Below are 20,340 nucleotides of genomic sequence, written 5' to 3'. Positions count from 1 at the left end.
TGTTCAAAAAGGTATTTTAGTCTATTCAGAATTCATATAGGTCCTAGTTAATGTTATTGTTTTACAAAATTTAATTCAATCTTTTACGTTTATTTCTTTATAAACTCTACAATTCTATTTCAATCGAAGTCAGCTTGATGATTGTCTATAAGTTAAAAGAAAGTTTTTTGAACGTTTTTTAAGAAAATGAATAACAGCCTTATGCACATAATAATTTATTGCTAACTTATTTTGATTCTTCTTATCCATGGTTGCTAATAGCTTATTAACAGTTTAAACAATATAAAAATGGTTTTGACTTCCTTTATACAGAGAATTTTCAAAGGTTTATGTATACGAGAAGCTTTAAATGGCGTGGTTATCACGTTGGTTGAGATCCCCAAGAGTGTCAGAACTCTCGGATTAAGGAAAATTATAGAATTAGGACATTTCAGGTGCTAGGAGCTACCAGAGATTGGCAGTTATTGGTGAGGGAAGGCTATCTGAGAGATGGAATTCTAGGAGAACTTTTAGTCAACAAGACAACTCATAGGTCATAAGTTATCCTTTCAGAATACGAGAGGTTTTCAGCTCCTGAAATATCCCAGGGGCTAAAAATGTTCAAAAGCATTCTGAGGCAATTGCTTTTAGAACCAGGAGCTTGAAGTAAAAACAACTTTCCAAACAATGTGGGCTGATTTAAAAAAAGTTGATTATTGTCTAGGCCTGAAACCCTCCAAGATATCCTAGAAAAAATGCGAATATCTTTAAGATATCAGGACCTTCAAAAGTTGCAGATGCTAGACATTGAACTTCGACAAAATGTGTTATTTAGAAGCAGGTACCTTCCATAGACTGTGTAATACAAGAGACCTAGAATAACTTAGAGTTTAAAAGCCCCTAGTAGCAGAGAGCCACCATAGGTCCACAATTTATATCACGAAGGCACTAAGAGTAAGTAAGTGGTACATGAAACACACATTTCTAGCAATGTTTGCTATGGGTAGAGATCAGACCTGGTTGACCAAAGTAACGACCTCAGAGGCTGAGAATTTTTAGAGTCTACATGTGGTCTTAATAAAAAAATTGGTATGCACCGTGGTATACCAAACACTACAGTTACATAAGTAATGTACTACAGTCCAATAGCCTTTCAAGAGCCACGAGGTTCCTTCAGTAACTGGACAAATTTCAAAACTTTATGTCATATATATTTGTAAATAAATAATGGTTGGTTACAGCGTCCACATCATTTTTAAACAATAGTTCCTTTGATTACTAGCAAACGAGCATTTTAACAATAATCGATAAAATTATAAATTTGAGAACTTTAATTAAACTTTAACTATTGGCTGGAATTAATCTATATGTCATACCAATGCCAATCTATAAACATTGCAATATAGATGATTGTTAAAATGTGTCATCTAACAAAAGAATAGTACAATATAAAGTACCCTTGTAGTTGTTTCGAGTAGTTTTAATTATCAGAAACACATATTTGTATTTTTATTCTTTCTTCATAAAAAAAACTACTGAGTTTTTGTTAGTAATAAATGTTTTATTTTGCATTCCATAATTCCGTTTTATGTACTTTAATATTTTGAATATTTATACCAAGATTAAAGCCTACCAGATCGAAGATGCCATAAATTATTGGAAATATGAGCGGCTTATCATTCTCAGTTTGAAGTCTCCATATTTTACTACTTCACTTAGCAAAACAGCTCTTGGAATGCTTTTAGTACTTTTGTAATAAAACACATTTTATGTCGTAAAGTTGCGAGTGAAATCAATGGTGATGATCTTAATCCCTACTTTAAAATAAACAGTGAGAACTAAAAATTGTAGACTATTGGATGTATAATACATAATGATTGTATAACTATCGTTTGAGGCTATTGAGATAAAATATGAACAAAGCTAGTCAGTTGAGTTTGCTCTTCTTTCTCTAAACAGAAGTTTTGAAAAGAATGAGCCATTAGAAGGCAAAAGAGAGGAGCCTGAGTAGTGGAAGAGCTTACAAGGGTGCAATTAGCGAAGCATTAAGTTTTCCAACTACAGACTTTTCAAAAATGTATTGTAGCTTTGTCAAGATAATTTTAAACAGCTATGTTTAGTGTAAATAGTTATAACATTCTCTGTGCTTTTCATCCGAGACTTTTGTGTACTGCGGACTTACACATTCGTAGTGATAAATTAACGACCTCTAGTTATAATATAAATGTAAACTAGAATATTTATATTACAAACAATAATATTTAAGGTTGTAATGTTTTCCTTTTAATTCATTTATGGTAGTCTAGAAAAATTCTTTTAAAACTATGAAACCTTCCATAACGATACTATGCCTTTATATTGATTTATATATTTATAAACCATCTTTAGGGACCTTTTAAAGTATCGTTACATCAGACGCGATATAAACACCTATTGTTTTTATTCATTAACAAATTTTAAAACAATTTTTGTTAATTTCACGCGTTTAAAAATTAAATATTGTCAAGGTTCTTTATAATATCTTTGATTATATTGTAGAATAAAAACTTTAGTTATAAAGTTGGAGTAAAATAAACTTATATGGATAAAAAGAATGGAATTCACAAGTTTTGATTTTACTTTGTAAATCAACGTAGTGTATGTAAATGCCTTTCATAAAAGTACTTTATTCTTTATCTTATAAGAATTGTATATAAAACTAAGAAAAGTTTCGTCGGCGTATTGAGAAAGAATTTGTACAGGGTTATATTTAAGAAATAAAGGTACGGTATAGTATACTGTCATGGCAGAGCAACTAATATTGTAAATATAATATGTCCAGTATTTTTAACACCGTTCTTCAATCGATGTTTAATGATAAATAATTTATACAATTATTGTTGTTAATATTTTTAATAATATTTGCAATATTTATTAAACTCTATTAGTACATTACATTACAAAGGAAAATAAATAAATAACATGAACAAATAAAGCAATCATAAATATAAATTAAATTATGAGTTCTACCACAATAGTATTTTTTTTACCAAATAATTTATTTTCGAGAAGAAGCTAATAATATATAACAGAGGTATACACAAGTTAAAAACCCTTACAATAAAATTAAACTAGTGGGCTAAATGTTCAGTGCTACCGTGTCTGCACTTAGGCACAAACTGATACACGATTCATTAATAACATACATTCATTAATAACACCTTTAAACGTCATTCTCTGAACACCACCCTCTAATTAAAAAATTACAACTTACTCTGTGATATTTAAACGGTCTCGGGAAATGTATAGTTAAAACATCATGGTTTGTTTTTTCTGTTTATGTTCTGCCTAAACGACGAATCAAATTTTGTTTGTTTTGGCAATTTTTGCTAAATATTTTAAACTCCAGATTTTAGAAACAGGTTTATTATCATGTTTACGGTTTTGAATTATACTACAATCACTTGATTCTTAGTCTTATTCTTCTTGAAGTGCCACTCCTATTGGAGATTGAAAGCCATGGCAGTTCTTCTCTCTTCATTTCTGTCCTAAATGGTAGCTGGGTTCTGCAATCAAAGCATTCTCTGAACACAGGAAAGATCTCTTAACTCTGCTCACTTTTATGAAGCAAATGCGTGTGTGCTGTCATTGCATCTCCTGAAAATACAGATTATACGAAAATACAATTGTCTCTCTGCATTCCTTTTCAACACATTGTATCATCGGTTGAGTCTATTCTTCTGCCGTCTATCCATGAATTATAGCTGAACAATAGGATCATAATATAACAAAGATCACAACACATGACAACACAACAGACGTACGAGGCGGGAGACACTACAACCCTGGTTTTATTTCTTCTGCCATGGAGGAAAACAATAATACAATGTACGCATCCGCATGTCTTTGCAATAGCGGACTGAGAACAATGGTTCCCTCCCCAAAATGTGTAAGAGAGGGTAACATAGTTTTAGACTTTGGGCTATAAATCTGAAATGTTTATCACCTATCACCATCTAATAGACCACTAACTTTGGGCTACGAATTTATATTTCACGAGCAGCCGCACTCGATTCCCTATTTACGTAGATTGACATGATCTTTTTAATGGCTTAATAAGAAACTGCTGTTGCTGTTTTGAAACATTGTTATGATTATTCTTGTTATATTATGCTATAGTTTATCATGTTATTTCTATTGTTATAGTTTATTTATTGTTACTGTTTTAAAACACACACACACACACACACACACACACACATATATATATATATATATATATATATATATTTATATATTAGACTAAATTACGGATACATGTGAAATTTGATTGAAATTGGTTCAGTCGTTTTGGAGTTTATTGGCAACATACATCGTGACTCAAGATTTTTATATATATAAGATATATATATTCTTGTTATATATTGTGCCTTGCCATAGTTTATTATGTCAGTATTATTTTTCAGCCATTCGCATGTTTTGTTGTACAAATTCTTGTTTATGTTAAGTTGTTATAAGTTAATTATATGGGTCTTGAATATAAAAATGGACAAGTATGTCCGTCGGTAATAAATAAACTCCAGAACTTGATTCACTTCATAAAATGAAACTTTAACGTTATAGAGCAATGTTTTGTGATGCTGAATTCAGAGAGTGGAATAGTTTTAATTAACAATAGTTACTGGTGGCGAGAGAAAAGAAGAGACCTGGCCCGTGCCGGCGCACAGCTGTGTACTAGTGTGTTGCCGCGCGGTAATTTCAGGCGCTTCGCCCCACAGCCAACCCTGCGAATTGTTTATCATAGCAATGGAACAGTGAAACAATAATGGAATTACGAAACAAGGCGCGGCAACATACTAGTAGTAGTGCCTGCAAATTTCAGATAGGCCAGAATCCAGGTCTCTTCTTTTCTCTCGCCATCAGTACATAGTATCAATGGGGATTTAGAAAAGTACCCAAAATATTCTATAATATTTGAATGAATAGCTCCAATAGTTTAGTAATAGTTGAAATATTTTTGAACAGAGTGAAGGATACGAAGTCCGTCTTAGTAATCTTGGTAAAAGCAATTATCATGTGATACGATGCAGTCCTATAATAATTAAAAAAAAATCAGAAATAGACATGTTTATGGTACGTGTGTTCAGTGTTCATTGTTGACTCGTTCGACTCAGAAGCAACCTGGATTTTGTATCAGGTTCAGCATGAGAATAAACGTTTCTGGTTCGAGTTCGTATGAATATTTCACTCGCCCTAGTAGAGAAAATATACAAATACTCGGTTTGAAAATTGTATTTTTGGTCTAAAAGTATATGCAATAACTTTGGCCATTGCATTGTTTCCTATGCGGGTAGTCTGTTTAGTGAATAATACGCAAGTGTATCACATTTCACCTTTCATGGAAACCGGAAGTTGCAAAACCAACATATGTATATACAATAACAAACCTTTGCAACACTTTTGATGTATTTTTATTTCGTACAAATGTACATTTCAAATTCTAAGAAGTCATCTTCAGGTTCTTTTTTGAACGTTTATCACTGTATATATATATATATATATATATATATATAAAATATACATATATATATATATATATATATATATAAAATATACACATATATATATATATATATTTATAAAACACTTTTAGAGGCTGCATCTCTAACACAAACATATGATTTTCAAGAGGTTGTAGCTCTATTTTAACCCCTACGATATTCTTGGTAGTTGATCTTCTTAAAAAAATACTCTTTTTTGTATATTTAAGTTACGAAGCATGTGCGTATAAAATTTTATCTTCGTACGTGATAAAGAAGTTTTAACTGCTATTCGTAGAAATTTTCTTAGTGCATAATGTTTGAAGTTACTTCTAGACAGCATTGTTTATTAATGGTTACCAACCGATAATTCGTGTAATATGTCAGGGAACGTTTTCAGGACATAGATCTCATTGACACTTATTTACTACACTTATTTACACTACCTTATTTTACTAACCTCACTATGTCCTGATTGACATTTTGAGTATCGTCTACTGAATGACGTCCTGAAAAACTGTCCCGTTCCCCGTTTATAAGACCACGGCCTTCTTCCAGTGGCGATTTATTCCAATAGCATGGTTTACTTTGTATTCCTGGTATTGTCATTGCATTTGTGTTTTATAAACAGCCTACAGTTTTTCACATCTACATCTGTATGTTTTCGATACTATAATTATTCATTTGTACTAAATTAATTTAATAACAGTTACTCGCGGCTTCGCACGCAATTTCGCAGGCTTTACACGTGTATGAGCACTGCTGGTTCAATTTAATTATATATCCGACGCCAATGTTGAGTTTGCTTGTTGTCACGATCAATAAAATACGTCAAAAAGTGTATATTAATAGCCATTGTCATTAATTTACTTCGTTCTTAGTATTTGTTTACCCATAGTTGAATTTGCCAAAAAACAACCAAGTGTTTTATAACAACCCTTACATTTATAGTAAAAGTTAGATAGTGTCCTTTATATCTAATATGGAACCTGGAATACGGTTCTGTTGTATGGTGACATTTCAACATGCTGAACAGTATCCAAGTTTAATTTATTCGGTTGGTGGGTAAAAGATTTGACTAGATCTTTCTGGGCACTCGTAAGGCTGCTTTGGCAGCTCAATTTCGTCGTTCACCTCTGGACCAGAGACACAAGTGTCCTTGTGACACTACTTAAGCAAGTTAATGGATTGCTTGAATTTACACATCTTATGAGCAACATGCCACTTGCGACACCTCAAGAGAACATACCAAAGACAACTTTCAGAGGATATTTCAGCCAACTAACTACGCTTACAACACCAGCATCTCCAGGATCCTGATGAGGTTGGGCAGCGATATTGCTATCCACGTGAACCTCTTTGGTTTAAGCAGCAGCTTTTAAAAGTGCCTTAAGAGAATAAATTTATGAGGTTCTAGTTATTTAAATTGTAGTTAATGGTCATAGTCCTGTTTTCTCTCTGTTGCTATGTTACTATAGGTCTTACTGTGTTTTGTTGTTATGCATCCTCTGTTAGTTAATATTATTTTTTTTATAGCTGGTTATTAAATCTCCTTTAGATCACGTCATATGTCATTGTTACCTCTACTTAATGATACATATTGTTATTATAATTATTAGGCTATATATTCGTTCTTCCTTATTGTTATTTCTCAAAACTTTTTTATTATATTGTTGTTATTGTCATATTTATTACTACATTTGTTATCTCACTACCTCGTTAAGTTTTATTTTGTATGTTTCTCATGTTTAAATTTATATTAGTTTTTGTTTTATTCTTCTTCATCGCTATTGTAAATTCTAACTGAATTTGAATTGGTTGAGTACCGATGGTAACAGATAAACGGAAATTAGACTATATGGAAAATATTGGCTAACACATCATGAGGTATATATGTACCAAATTTCAACTTTCTAGGATATCAGAAAGTTAAATAATTAGTGATGAGTGAGGAACTGTGTGAATGTACGAAGAACGGTTTTACCTTTTATAAATAGAGATGATAAAACGCGTTAAATTTAAGAATGAAACAAATAACGGAATATTCTAGATACCTATGTATTATACATTAGTAATGGTTTAATTACACATACTTTGTAATGACGTAATGTACTCGTACTTGTATATTAAACGTATTGTCAGTATCTAAATCTTAATGCTCATGTCGCCTGGGCTCAAGATCGAATTTTTATTTCCCAGGTTTTATGTCCTCTTACTGGAACCGTAATTCTCTTATTTATAAATAGTGTCTTTCATTCTATTTCTTGATTTATTACTATTATGGTTACATAAAACAAAAATAAATATACGTGTACAATAAAACGTAATAAAATATATGCCTTAAATAAAATATTAATTGTAAATGTAAATAAGTATTGCTTAGATTTTCCAAGAACAAACCGTTAGAAAGAAAAGAAAGCTTGTCCGTGACAACAAGTAGATATTCTCGTGTATGTTGTTTCTCTTAGCTTCTAGAAAGCAAGATATTGGTACATACGGGTCTAATGAATTCGATTGGTCTGAAGCAATTGAATTACGTTGTAGATTACATAGCCAATTTTGAGTTGCGAGGTGGTTGGGAGAGGGTCATACTTGTTACTGCAAATGGTTGCCAGTTTTGTACAATGTTTTAGCATTATTAATACGTTATTGACTAATAATAAGTGAGTCCTATCACTGGATAAACTGGAAAAATTTCGTTTTTTCCTGTCTGTATGTACGTGCGTAAGTATCTGAAAAAAAAACATATAGACTTGAAATTGTGCATGAAACTTCTTTTCTATGTAAGAACCATTTGGTTCGATGATGAGTCATGTCTCTCCATGGGATTTTAGATGGTAAAAAATTAATATTTTTACATTAGTTTTATAACTAACTAATAGTCCCAAGAAAATCGCAAAATGAATCACATAAAAAAAACTAAATACAATTAAACTTATAGCATAGTATGGCAAAATGTAACTATCGTCATGAGATTTTTCCTAAAACCTCAAGATTGCATATTACGCTGCACGTGGTATGGCGTAGTCCTAGATGATATAAAACAATATGGTTGAGATGTTTTCAAATGTATTATTAACCCGGCAGTGGTCGCTGTGGGTCATAGTGACCCGCACGTGACTTTTGTCACCTGTCCTGACTATACAAAAATATTAATTTTTTCCGGCCTTTCGCATACCTGTCTGCCTCCCCACCCACTATAACTCAGGACAGTTTTGTTCAGTTTAAGCGAGACTGGTGTCCGGGATAAACACGTGTGGGTCACCTTGACCCGCAGCGACCGTTTTCATTGTCAAAGTGTCTTACATCAAATTATTTTTTGAACAGTGTTTTTTAGCGTTTATGGTGTTTTTATTAACATTTATAGCATATAATTTTTTATTATATGTTATTGTTCAAAAACTAAGTGAAATGGCTGAAGGCTCAAGTACAAGTGCTCCCTTTAGAGCGGCAGAGCGTGCAGTGTTGGATGAAAACAGAATTCTCCAGGCCCTGCAAGAAGATGTTGAATCCGATGTTGAAACTGGAGCTGAAACTGATGTTGGAAGTGACGTAGATGAAATAGAAGAAAGAGAAGACGATGCCTGCAGAAATTCAGATACAGAGCAGAGTGACGAAGATTCGGAAAATGATGGACCTGTGTCGGATGATGAAATTCCTCGTATAGAGGACATTACCTAGGATTACCTCATATTGTTTACTCATGTAATATAATTTATTATAATAACAAGTTAAAGAGAAAATCTTTAAACTTTAAGTTTTTTGAAAAATGTAATTTATTTTCAGGTCTCAATGAAGAGTGCGTCCCCGACTTGTTTTACTTCAAACATTTTTCTCAAGATAATATTTTAAGAATAGTGATAAGTTTTGATTATTTTAAGATGTAGTTATTATAAAATAAATTATATGCAATATTAGGTAAGGTTTAAATACTTTATAGTTGTTTTAGTATTTTACTTAATAATTTTCTACTTAGGTTTTAGTTTTTATTTTATTAAATTTGACTGAGAATTTATTAAAAATATTTTGAAATAATGTATGTGTTTTAAATTTTATTTAGGTATTTTCTATCTTAAACCAATAAATACAATCATTAAAATTTAAATATTTTGTAACTAGATTTTTATACAGACATTAGAAAATTAGTCAACACAAACTGCTAAGATTTGTGACATACATTTTATTATTTTAAAACAACATGTAAATAAATAAAAAATGTTTCCGAAACTTGTTAAATTCTATTACCTAGCTCCAAAATTAACATATATGTAATATTAATTAAATAAGTAATAGAGCTTTCAGATATAACAAGGTTTTAATTTGCGGGTCACCTAGACCCACAGCGACCGGATTCAGGTGCGACATTGGCGCGACCACTCCCGGGTTAAATATCAGGACATATTTAGTAATATTTTTGGTTTTATAAATAAGAAACATTTTAAATTTTTGTGCAATATATCAAGTTATAAATATTGAAACGTATAAAATCGTTAGAAAAATAAATATAATCAATATTAATATAATCAATTAAATAATTAGTTTGAATGAGTTTAAGCTGGTTGAAAGAACATCTTGCCTGTTGTATAATATAACTAATTGTAAGATAAAGGGCCATTATGTTTATTTAATAAATTAAGAAAATCATATTTGACCTTAAAGAACATTACTTTGAAATATTACTATGTTGGTAGGTTTTGTAAGAAAGTTTCAATTTAATTTTACCTGAACGCTAGCAAACTGATGTCTAGTGTATTGGGAAAAAGTTATTAATACGGATGAATGAATTCGAATTAATATCTTTTTAGATGTAGACATTAGGATGCTGTGAACCTGCTGTTCCGGCTCACTAAGGTGCACATGTACAGAAAATGTATAAAAAGTCATCGGCCACGTTGTGCACTGGTCACCATACACTCCATCCAGAGGTAGGTAGTGGGTATGGTGAAGATGTGAACCTGCTGTTCCGGTTCAGTAAAGTGCACGTGTACAGTAACTTTATAAAACAAAGCCATCACGCGCGTTATTCACTGGTCACCATACACTACATACAGAGGTACGTAGTAGGTATGGTGAAGATGTGAACCTGCTGTTCCGGTTCAGTAAAGTGCACGTGTACAGTAACTTTATAAAACAAAGCCATCACGCGCGTTATTCACTGGTCACCATACACTACATACAGAGGTACGTAGTAGGTATGGTGAAGATGTGAACCTGCTGTTCCGGTTCAGTAAAGTGCACGTGTACAGTAACTTTATAAAACAAAGCCATCACGCGCGTTATTCACTGGTCACCATACACTACATACAGAGGTACGTAGTAGGTATGGTGAAGATGTGAACCTGCTGTTCCGGTTCAGTAAAGTGCACGTGTACAGTAACTTTATAAAACAAAGCCATCACGCGCGTTATTCACTGGTCACCATACACTACATACAGAGGTAGGTAGTGGGTATGGTGAAGATGTGAACCTGCTGTTCCGGTTCAGTAAAGTGCACGTGTACAGTAACTTTATAAAACAAAGCCATCACGCGCGTTATTCACTGGTCACCATACACTACATCCAGAGGTAGGTAGTGGGTATGGTGAAGATGTGAACCTGCTGTTCCGGTTCAGTAAAGTGCACGTGTACAGTAACTTTATAAAACAAAGCCATCACGCGCGTTATTCACTGGTCACCATACACTACATACAGAGGTAGGTAGTGGGTATGGTGAAGATGTGAACCTGCTGTTCCGGTTCAGTAAAGTGCACGTGTACAGTAACTTTATAAAACAAAGCCATCACGCGCGTTATTCACTGGTCACCATACACTACATACAGAGGTAGGTAGTGGGTATGGTGAAGATGTGAACCTGCTGTTCCGGTTCAGTAAAGTGCACGTGTACAGTAACTTTATAAAACAAAGCCATCACGCGCGTTATTCACTGGTCACCATACACTCCATCCAGAGGTAGGTAGTGGGTATGGTGAAGATGTGAACCTGCTGTTCCGGTTCAGTAAAGTGCACGTGTACAGTAACTTTATAAAACAAAGCCATCACGCGCGTTATTCACTGGTCACCATACACTACATACAGAGGTAGGTAGTGGGTATGGTGAAGATGTGAACCTGCTGTTCCGGTTCAGTAAAGTGCACGTGTACAGTAACTTTATAAAACAAAGCCATCACGCGCGGTATTCACTGGTCACCATACACTACATACAGAGGTAGGTAGTAGGTATGGTGAAGATGTGAACCTGCTGTTCCGGTTCAGTAAAGTGCACGTGTACAGTAACTTTATAAAACAAAGCCATCACGCGCGGTATTCACTGGTAACCATACACTACATACAGAGGTAGGTAGTAGGTATGGTGAAGATGTGAACCTGCTGTTCCGGCTCAGTAATGTGCACGTGTACAGTAACTTTATAAAACAAAGCCATCACGCGCGGTATTCACTGGTCACCATACACTACATACAGAGGTAGGTAGTAGGTATGGTGAAGATGTGAACCTGCTGTTCCGGCTCAGTAATGTGCACGTGTACAGTAACTTTATAAAACAAAGCCATCACGCGCGGTATTCACTGGTCACCATACACTACATACAGAGGTAGGTAGTAGGTATGGTGAAGATGTGAACCTGCTGTTCCGGCTCAGTAATGTGCACGTGTACAGTAACTTTATAAAACAAAGCCATCACGCGCGTTATTCACTGGTCACCATACACTACATACAGAGGTAGGTAGTAGGTATGGTGAAGATGTGAACCTGCTGTTCCGGCTCAGTAATGTGCACGTGTACAGTAACTTTATAAAACAAAGCCATCACGCGCGGTATTCACTGGTCACCATACACTACATACAGAGGTAGGTAGTAGGTATGGTGAAGATGTGAACCTGCTGTTCCGGTTCAGTAATGTGCACGTGTACAGTAACTTTATAAAACAAAGCCATCACGCGCGGTATTCACTGGTCACCATACACTACATACAGAGGTAGGTAGTAGGTATGGTGAAGATGTGAACCTGCTGTTCCGGCTCAGTAATGTGCACGTGTACAGTAACTTTATAAAACAAAGCCATCACGCGCGTTATTCACTGGTCACCATACACTACATACAGAGGTAGGTAGTAGGTATGGTGAAGATGTGAACCTGCTGTTCCGGCTCAGTAATGTGCACGTGTACAGTAACTTTATAAAACAAAGCCATCACGCGCGGTATTCACTGGTCACCATACACTACATACAGAGGTAGGTAGTAGGTATGGTGAAGATGTGAACCTGCTGTTCCGGTTCAGTAATGTGCACGTGTACAGTAACTTTATAAAACAAAGCCATCACGCGCGTTATTCACTGGTCACCATACACTACATACAGAGGTAGGTAGTAGGTATGGTGAAGATGTGAACCTGCTGTTCCGGCTCAGTAATGTGCACGTGTACAGTAACTTTATAAAAGAAAGCCATCACGCGCGGTATTCACTGGTCACCATACACTACATACAGAGGTAGGTAGTAGGTATGGTGAAGATGTGAACCTGCTGTTCCGGCTCAGTAATGTGCACGTGTACAGTAACTTTATAAAACAAAGCCATCACGCGCGGTATTCACTGGTCACCATACACTACATACAGAGGTACGTAGTAGGTATGGTGAAGATGTGAACCTGCTGTTCCGGCTCAGTAATTTGCACGTGTACAGTAACTTTATAAAACAAAGCCATCACGCGCGATATTCACTGGTCACCATACACTACATACAGAGGTAGGTAGTAGGTATGGTGAAGATGTGAACCTGCTGTTCCGGCTCAGTAATGTGCACGTGTACAGTAACTTTATAAAAGAAAGCCATCACGCGCGGTATTCACTGGTCACCATACACTACATACAGAGGTAGGTAGTAGGTATGGTGAAGATGTGAACCTGCTGTTCCGGCTCAGTAATGTGCAAGTGTACAGTAACTTTATAAAAGAAAGCCGTCACGCGCGGTATTCACTGGTCACCATACACTACATACAGAGGTAGGTAGTAGGTATGGTGAAGATGTGAACCTGCTGTTCTGGCTCAGTAGTGTTCACGTGTACAGTAACTTTATAAAACAAAGCCATCACGCGCGGTATTCACTGGTCACCATACACTACATACAGAGGTAGGTAGTAGCTATGGTGAAGATGTGAACCTGCTGTTCCGGCTCAGTAATGTGCACGTGTACAGTAACTTTATAAAACAAAGCCATCGCGCGCGTTATTCACTGGTCACCATACACTACATACAGAGGTAGGTAGTAGGTATGGTGAAGATGTGAACCTGCTGTTCCGGTTCAGTAAAGTGCACGTGTACATTAACTTTATAAAACAAAGCCATCACGCGCGGTATTCACTGGTCACCATACACTACATACAGAGGTAGGTAGTAGGTACGGTGAAGATGTGAACCTGCTGTTCCGGCTCAGTAATGTGCACGTGTACAGTAACTTTATAAAACAAAGCCATCACGCGCGTTATTCACTGGTCACCATACACTACATACAGAGGTAGGTAGTAGGTATGGTGAAGATGTGAACCTGCTGTTCCGGTTCAGTAAAGTGCACGTGTACAGTAACTTTATAAAACAAAGCCATCACGCGCGGTATTCACTGGTCACCATACACTACATACAGAGGTAGGTAGTAGGTATGGTGAAGATGTGAACCTGCTGTTCCGGTTCAGTAAAGTGCACGTGTACAGTAACTTTATAAAACAAAGCCATCACGCGCGGTTATTCACTGGTCACCATACACTACATACAGAGGTAGGTAGTAGGTATGGTGAAGATGTGAACCTGCTGTTCCGGCTCAGTAATGTGCACGTGTACAGTAACTTTATAAAACAAAGCCATCACGCGCGGTATTCACTGGTCACCATACACTACATACAGAGGTAGGTAGTAGGTATGGTGAAGATGTGAACCTGCTGTTCCGGTTCAGTAAAGTGCACGTGTACAGTAACTTTATAAAACAAAGCCATCACGCGCGGTATTCACTGGTCACCATACACTACATACAGAGGTAGGTAGTAGGTATGGTGAAGATGTGAACCTGCTGTTCCGGCTCAGTAATGTGCACGTGTACAGTAACTTTATAAAACAAAGCCATCACGCGCGGTATTCACTGGTCACCATACACTACATACAGAGGTAGGTAGTAGGTATGGTGAAGATGTGAACCTGCTGTTCCGGCTCAGTAATGTGCACGTGTACAGTAACTTTATAAAACAAAGCCATCACGCGCGGTATTCACTGGTCACCATACACTACATACAGAGGTAGGTAGTAGGTATGGTGAAGATGTGAACCTGCTGTTCCGGCTCAGTAATGTGCACGTGTACAGTAACTTTATAAAACAAAGCCATCACGCGCGGTATTCACTGGTCACCATACACTACATACAGAGGTAGGTAGTAGGTATGGTGAAGATGTGAACCTGCTGTTCCGGCTCAGTAATGTGCACGTGTACAGTAACTTTATAAAACAAAGCCATCACGCGCGGTATTCACTGGTCACCATACACTACATACAGAGGTAGGTAGTAGGTATGGTGAAGATGTGAACCTGCTGTTCCGGCTCAGTAATGTGCACGTGTACAGTAACTTTATAAAACAAAGCCATCACGCGCGGTATTCACTGGTCACCATACACTACATACAGAGGTAGGTAGTAGGTATGGTGAAGATGTGAACCTGCTGTTCCGGCTCAGTAATGTGCACGTGTACAGTAACTTTATAAAACAAAGCCATCACGCGCGGTATTCACTGGTCACCATACACTACATACAGAGGTAGGTAGTAGGTATGGTGAAGATGTGAACCTGCTGTTCCGGCTCAGTAATGTGCACGTGTACAGTAACTTTATAAAACAAAGCCATCACGCGCGGTATTCACTGGTCACCATACACTACATACAGAGGTAGGTAGTAGGTATGGTGAAGATGTGAACCTGCTGTTCCGGCTCAGTAATGTGCACGTGTACAGTAACTTTATAAAACAAAGCCATCACGCGCGGTATTCACTGGTCACCATACACTACATACAGAGGTAGGTAGTAGGTATGGTGAAGATGTGAACCTGCTGTTCCGGCTCAGTAATGTGCACGTGTACAGTAACTTTATAAAACAAAGCCATCACGCGCGTTATTCACTGGTCACCATACACTACATACAGAGGTACGTAGTAGGTATGGTGAAGATGTGAACCTGCTGTTCCGGCTCAGTAATGTGCACGTGTACAGTAACTTTATAAAACAAAGCCATCACGCGCGGTATTCACTGGTCACCATACACTACATACAGAGGTAGGTAGTAGGTATGGTGAAGATGTGAACCTGCTGTTCCGGTTCAGTAATGTGCACGTGTACAGTAACTTTATAAAACAAAGCCATCACGCGCGGTATTCACTGGTCACCATACACTACATACAGAGGTAGGTAGTAGGTACGGTGAAGATGTGAACCTGCTGTTCCGGCTCAGTAATGTGCACGTGTACAGTAACTTTATAAAACAAAGCCATCACGCGCGGTATTCACTGGTCACCATACACTACATACAGAGGTAGGTAGTAGGTATGGTGAAGATGTGAACCTGCTGTTCCGGCTCAGTAATGTGCACGTGTACAGTAACTTTATAAAACAAAGCCATCACGCGCGGTATTCACTGGTCACCATACACTACATACAGAGGTAGGTAGTAGGTATGGTGAAGATGTGAACCTGCTGTTCCGGCTCAGTAATGTGCACGTGTACAGTAACTTTATAAAAGAAAGCCATCACGCGCGGTTATTCACTGGTCACCATACACTACATACAGAGGTAGGTAGTAGGTATGGTGAAGATGTGAACCTGCTGTTCCGGCTCAGTAATGTGCACGTGTACAGTAACTTTATAAAACAAAGCCATCACGCGCGGTATTCACTGGTCACCATACACTACATACAGAGGTAGGTAGTAGGTATGGTGAAGATGTGAACCTGCTGTTCCGGCTCAGTAATGTGCACGTGTACAGTAACTTTATAAAAGAAAGCCATCACGCGCGGTATTCACTGGTCACCATACACTACATACAGAGGTAGGTAGTAGGTATGGTGAAGATGTGAACCTGCTGTTCCGGCTCAGTAATGTGCACGTGTACAGTAACTTTATAAAACAAAGCCATCACGCGCGGTATTCACTGGTCACCATACACTACATACAGAGGTAGGTAGTAGGTATGGTGAAGATGTGAACCTGCTGTTCCGGCTCAGTAATGTGCACGTGTACAGTAACTTTATAAAACAAAGCCATCACGCGCGTTATTCACTGGTCACCATACACTACATACAGAGGTAGGTAGTAGGTATGGTGAAGATGTGAACCTGCTGTTCCGGCTCAGTAATGTGCACGTGTACAGTAACTTTATAAAACAAAGCCATCACGCGCGGTATTCACTGGTCACCATACACTACATACAGAGGTACGGTAGTAGGTACGGTGAAGATGTGAACCTGCTGTTCCGGCTCAGTAATGTGCACGTGTACAGTAACTTTATAAAACAAAGCCATCACGCGCGTTATTCACTGGTCACCATACACTACATACAGAGGTAGGTAGTAGGTATGGTGAAGATGTGAACCTGCTGTTCCGGCTCAGTAATGTGCACGTGTACAGTAACTTTATAAAACAAAGCCATCACGCGCGGTATTCACTGGTCACCATACACTACATACAGAGGTACGTAGTAGGTATGGTGAAGATGTGAACCTGCTGTTCCGGCTCAGTAATGTGCACGTGTACAGTAACTTTATAAAAGAAAGCCATCACGCGCGGTATTCACTGGTCACCATACACTACATACAGAGGTAGGTAGTAGGTATGGTGAAGATGTGAACCTGCTGTTCCGGCTCAGTAATGTGCACGTGTACAGTAACTTTATAAAACAAAGCCATCACGCGCGGTATTCACTGGTCACCATACACTACATACAGAGGTACGTAGTAGGTACGGTGAAGATGTGAACCTGCTGTTCCGGCTCAGTAATGTGCACGTGTACAGTAACTTTATAAAACAAAGCCATCACGCGCGGTATTCACTGGTCACCATACACTACATACAGAGGTAGGTAGTAGGTATGGTGAAGATGTGAACCTGCTGTTCCGGCTCAGTAATGTGCACGTGTACAGTAACTTTATAAAACAAAGCCATCACGCGCGGTATTCACTGGTCACCATACACTACATACAGAGGTACGTAGTAGGTACGGTGAAGATGTGAACCTGCTGTTCCGGCTCAGTAATGTGCACGTGTACAGTAACTTTATAAAAGAAAGCCATCACGCGCGGTATTCACTGGTCACCATACACTACATACAGAGGTAGGTAGTAGGTATGGTGAAGATGTGAACCTGCTGTTCCGGCTCAGTAATGTGCACGTGTACAGTAACTTTATAAAAGAAAGCCATCACGCGCGGTATTCACTGGTCACCATACACTACATACAGAGGTAGGTAGTAGCTATGGTGAAGATGTGAACCTGCTGTTCCGGCTCAGTAATGTGCACGTGTACAGTAACTTTATAAAACAAAGCCATCACGCGCGTTATTCACTGGTCACCATACACTACATACAGAGGTAGGTAGTAGGTATGGTGAAGATGTGAACCTGCTGTTCCGGCTCAGTAATGTGCACGTGTACAGTAACTTTATAAAACAAAGCCATCACGCGCGGTATTTACTGGTCACCATACACTACATACAGAGGTACGTAGTAGGTACGGTGAAGATGTGAACCTGCTGTTCCGGCTCAGTAATGTGCACGTGTACAGTAACTTTATAAAACAAAGCCATCACGCGCGGTATTCACTGGTCACCATACACTCCATTCATTTAAATTTAAATTACCTTTCAGCCACCAACAGACTCGCTGTGTGTGATTGGGTTTTAATGGCATTCAGAACAACCTCGTGACATCGTCCTACAGGTTCCATTGTGGTTAAATAAACTTGCCTAGTTGTGTGATTAGTACTGGACATTTGTATGTAACTTTAGTAAATAGTTAATAGTTCGTATTAATGAAAGATAATTAAAAAAAACATAACGCTTAGCTATATTTTAAAAAGGTTTTATATACAGGTAAATCTCAGGTGATTATAATTACTTTAAAACTAATTTACTCTGTTCCGTTTTAATGTCATATAATTTTTATACTCGGGTTTTTTGTAAATATCCTATAGCACATTTTTTTCATTACAATTAGTTGAAGTAAATATTGATCTGTTATATTGTTATCATTCAATAAAATTAAAAGTTTTAGAACGTTTTCTATCGTCGATTTTGTTTGTATTTCATGATTCATATTTTCAATCCCTAAAAAATAAATACAAAACGTTATTGGAAATACTTAGAAACTTAAGTTTTACTGTAGCAAATATCTAAATATAACCATCGAGACTCTAAACGGAGTCTCTATTTAGTTACACTTTAGAACATGTTTATTTAGTTTTTACGCATAGCCTAACATTCCTGTTACATTCCTAGACCAAAAATATCCACATCATGTAATAAACATGTATTCTTGTTTATAAATGTATAATTCACACTAGCCACCGTTAACTATTAGCAATTGAAGTTTTTCAAAGTCAAAAATATCTTGCCGTCTCGTACATCCTGATTCTGATTTCGGAGATCTGTGTTACAGGTAGCTTTCGGCCACTGAGAGATTTCGGAATTTGGTATTTTCCGTCTTTAGAAGCTACCGAACTGTGGCATATGAAACGTTCCTACAGTCGAATGGCGAGGTTGCTTCTGGTAAGTCTAGGGCAATGGAGTTTCTACTCATTAAATCTTTCACACGATTATAAGCTTTTGACCTCGGGTAGTAGGTCTTAACTCCAGAGATATTCACTCTATTACTCTAGATTTCTGCTGCTCCTGGTGATGAGAGTGTACAGAAATGATCCACCCTAAACCTCCACTCTCTTCATAGTAGAGTTCCTCAAACAAATGTTTAGTAAACATTTATTATTACCGATGTTGGTAAATATATATGCCAATGGTTTTGCCTGCCCATGGGTAAAACTTAAGTAAACATATATATTCCTCAGAATGCAGTTTTAGCCGCGCAAGCCAGTCGCGTCTTACCAAGTAGAGATCATAACCTGTGATTGTTTAAAATGTGTATCATAAAATAAGAGTTATGTAATAAGTAATAAGTGTTATGTAAGATATAGGAAATTTATTGGGCATTTATGGAAGCTTTATAGAAAACGAATTTTTCAGGTGCTTTACCCCATTGCTTTTCGTTCTTGAATCTACAATCTTCTTATGACCCACATTCAAAATATCTCAAAGTTTATGTGATACTTCTCCTTTCAGAATAGGTTTCCTTTTTTTTAAAAAAAATATCTGTTCTATTTAAAGATTTACGTGTTATATAATATAATATAATATGATATATATATATATATATATATATATATATATATATATATATATATATATATCATATTATATTATATTTTCTCATATTAAAAATTTTTTAGTGTACATTTAGCCTATTTTTATGCATCTTAAAAGCTAAGAAATAGTTATAGTATGATTGAATATGAAAACTGTAAGTTTACGTTGTATTTTATGTTTCGTTACTATATGTATACTCAATTAATTTTTAACTACTTCAAAATTAACAAATAAATAGTTACAATTATGGTGAAACCTTTTAAAAAAAATAAAATAAAATAGAAATTTAAAATAAGATTGTAACATGTTTACTTTTATTCAGACACGTGTACACCAATTCTGTAAAATTTCATGGTTAGAATAGTTATGAAGGTATGCTTTTGGCCTTTTAGCTATGCCTCTTGGTGC

Source organism: Homalodisca vitripennis, chromosome 1 (assembly GCF_021130785.1).
Source record: "Homalodisca vitripennis isolate AUS2020 chromosome 1, UT_GWSS_2.1, whole genome shotgun sequence".
NCBI lineage: Eukaryota > Metazoa > Arthropoda > Insecta > Hemiptera > Cicadellidae > Homalodisca > Homalodisca vitripennis.
This window is presented reverse-complemented; position numbering follows the sequence as displayed.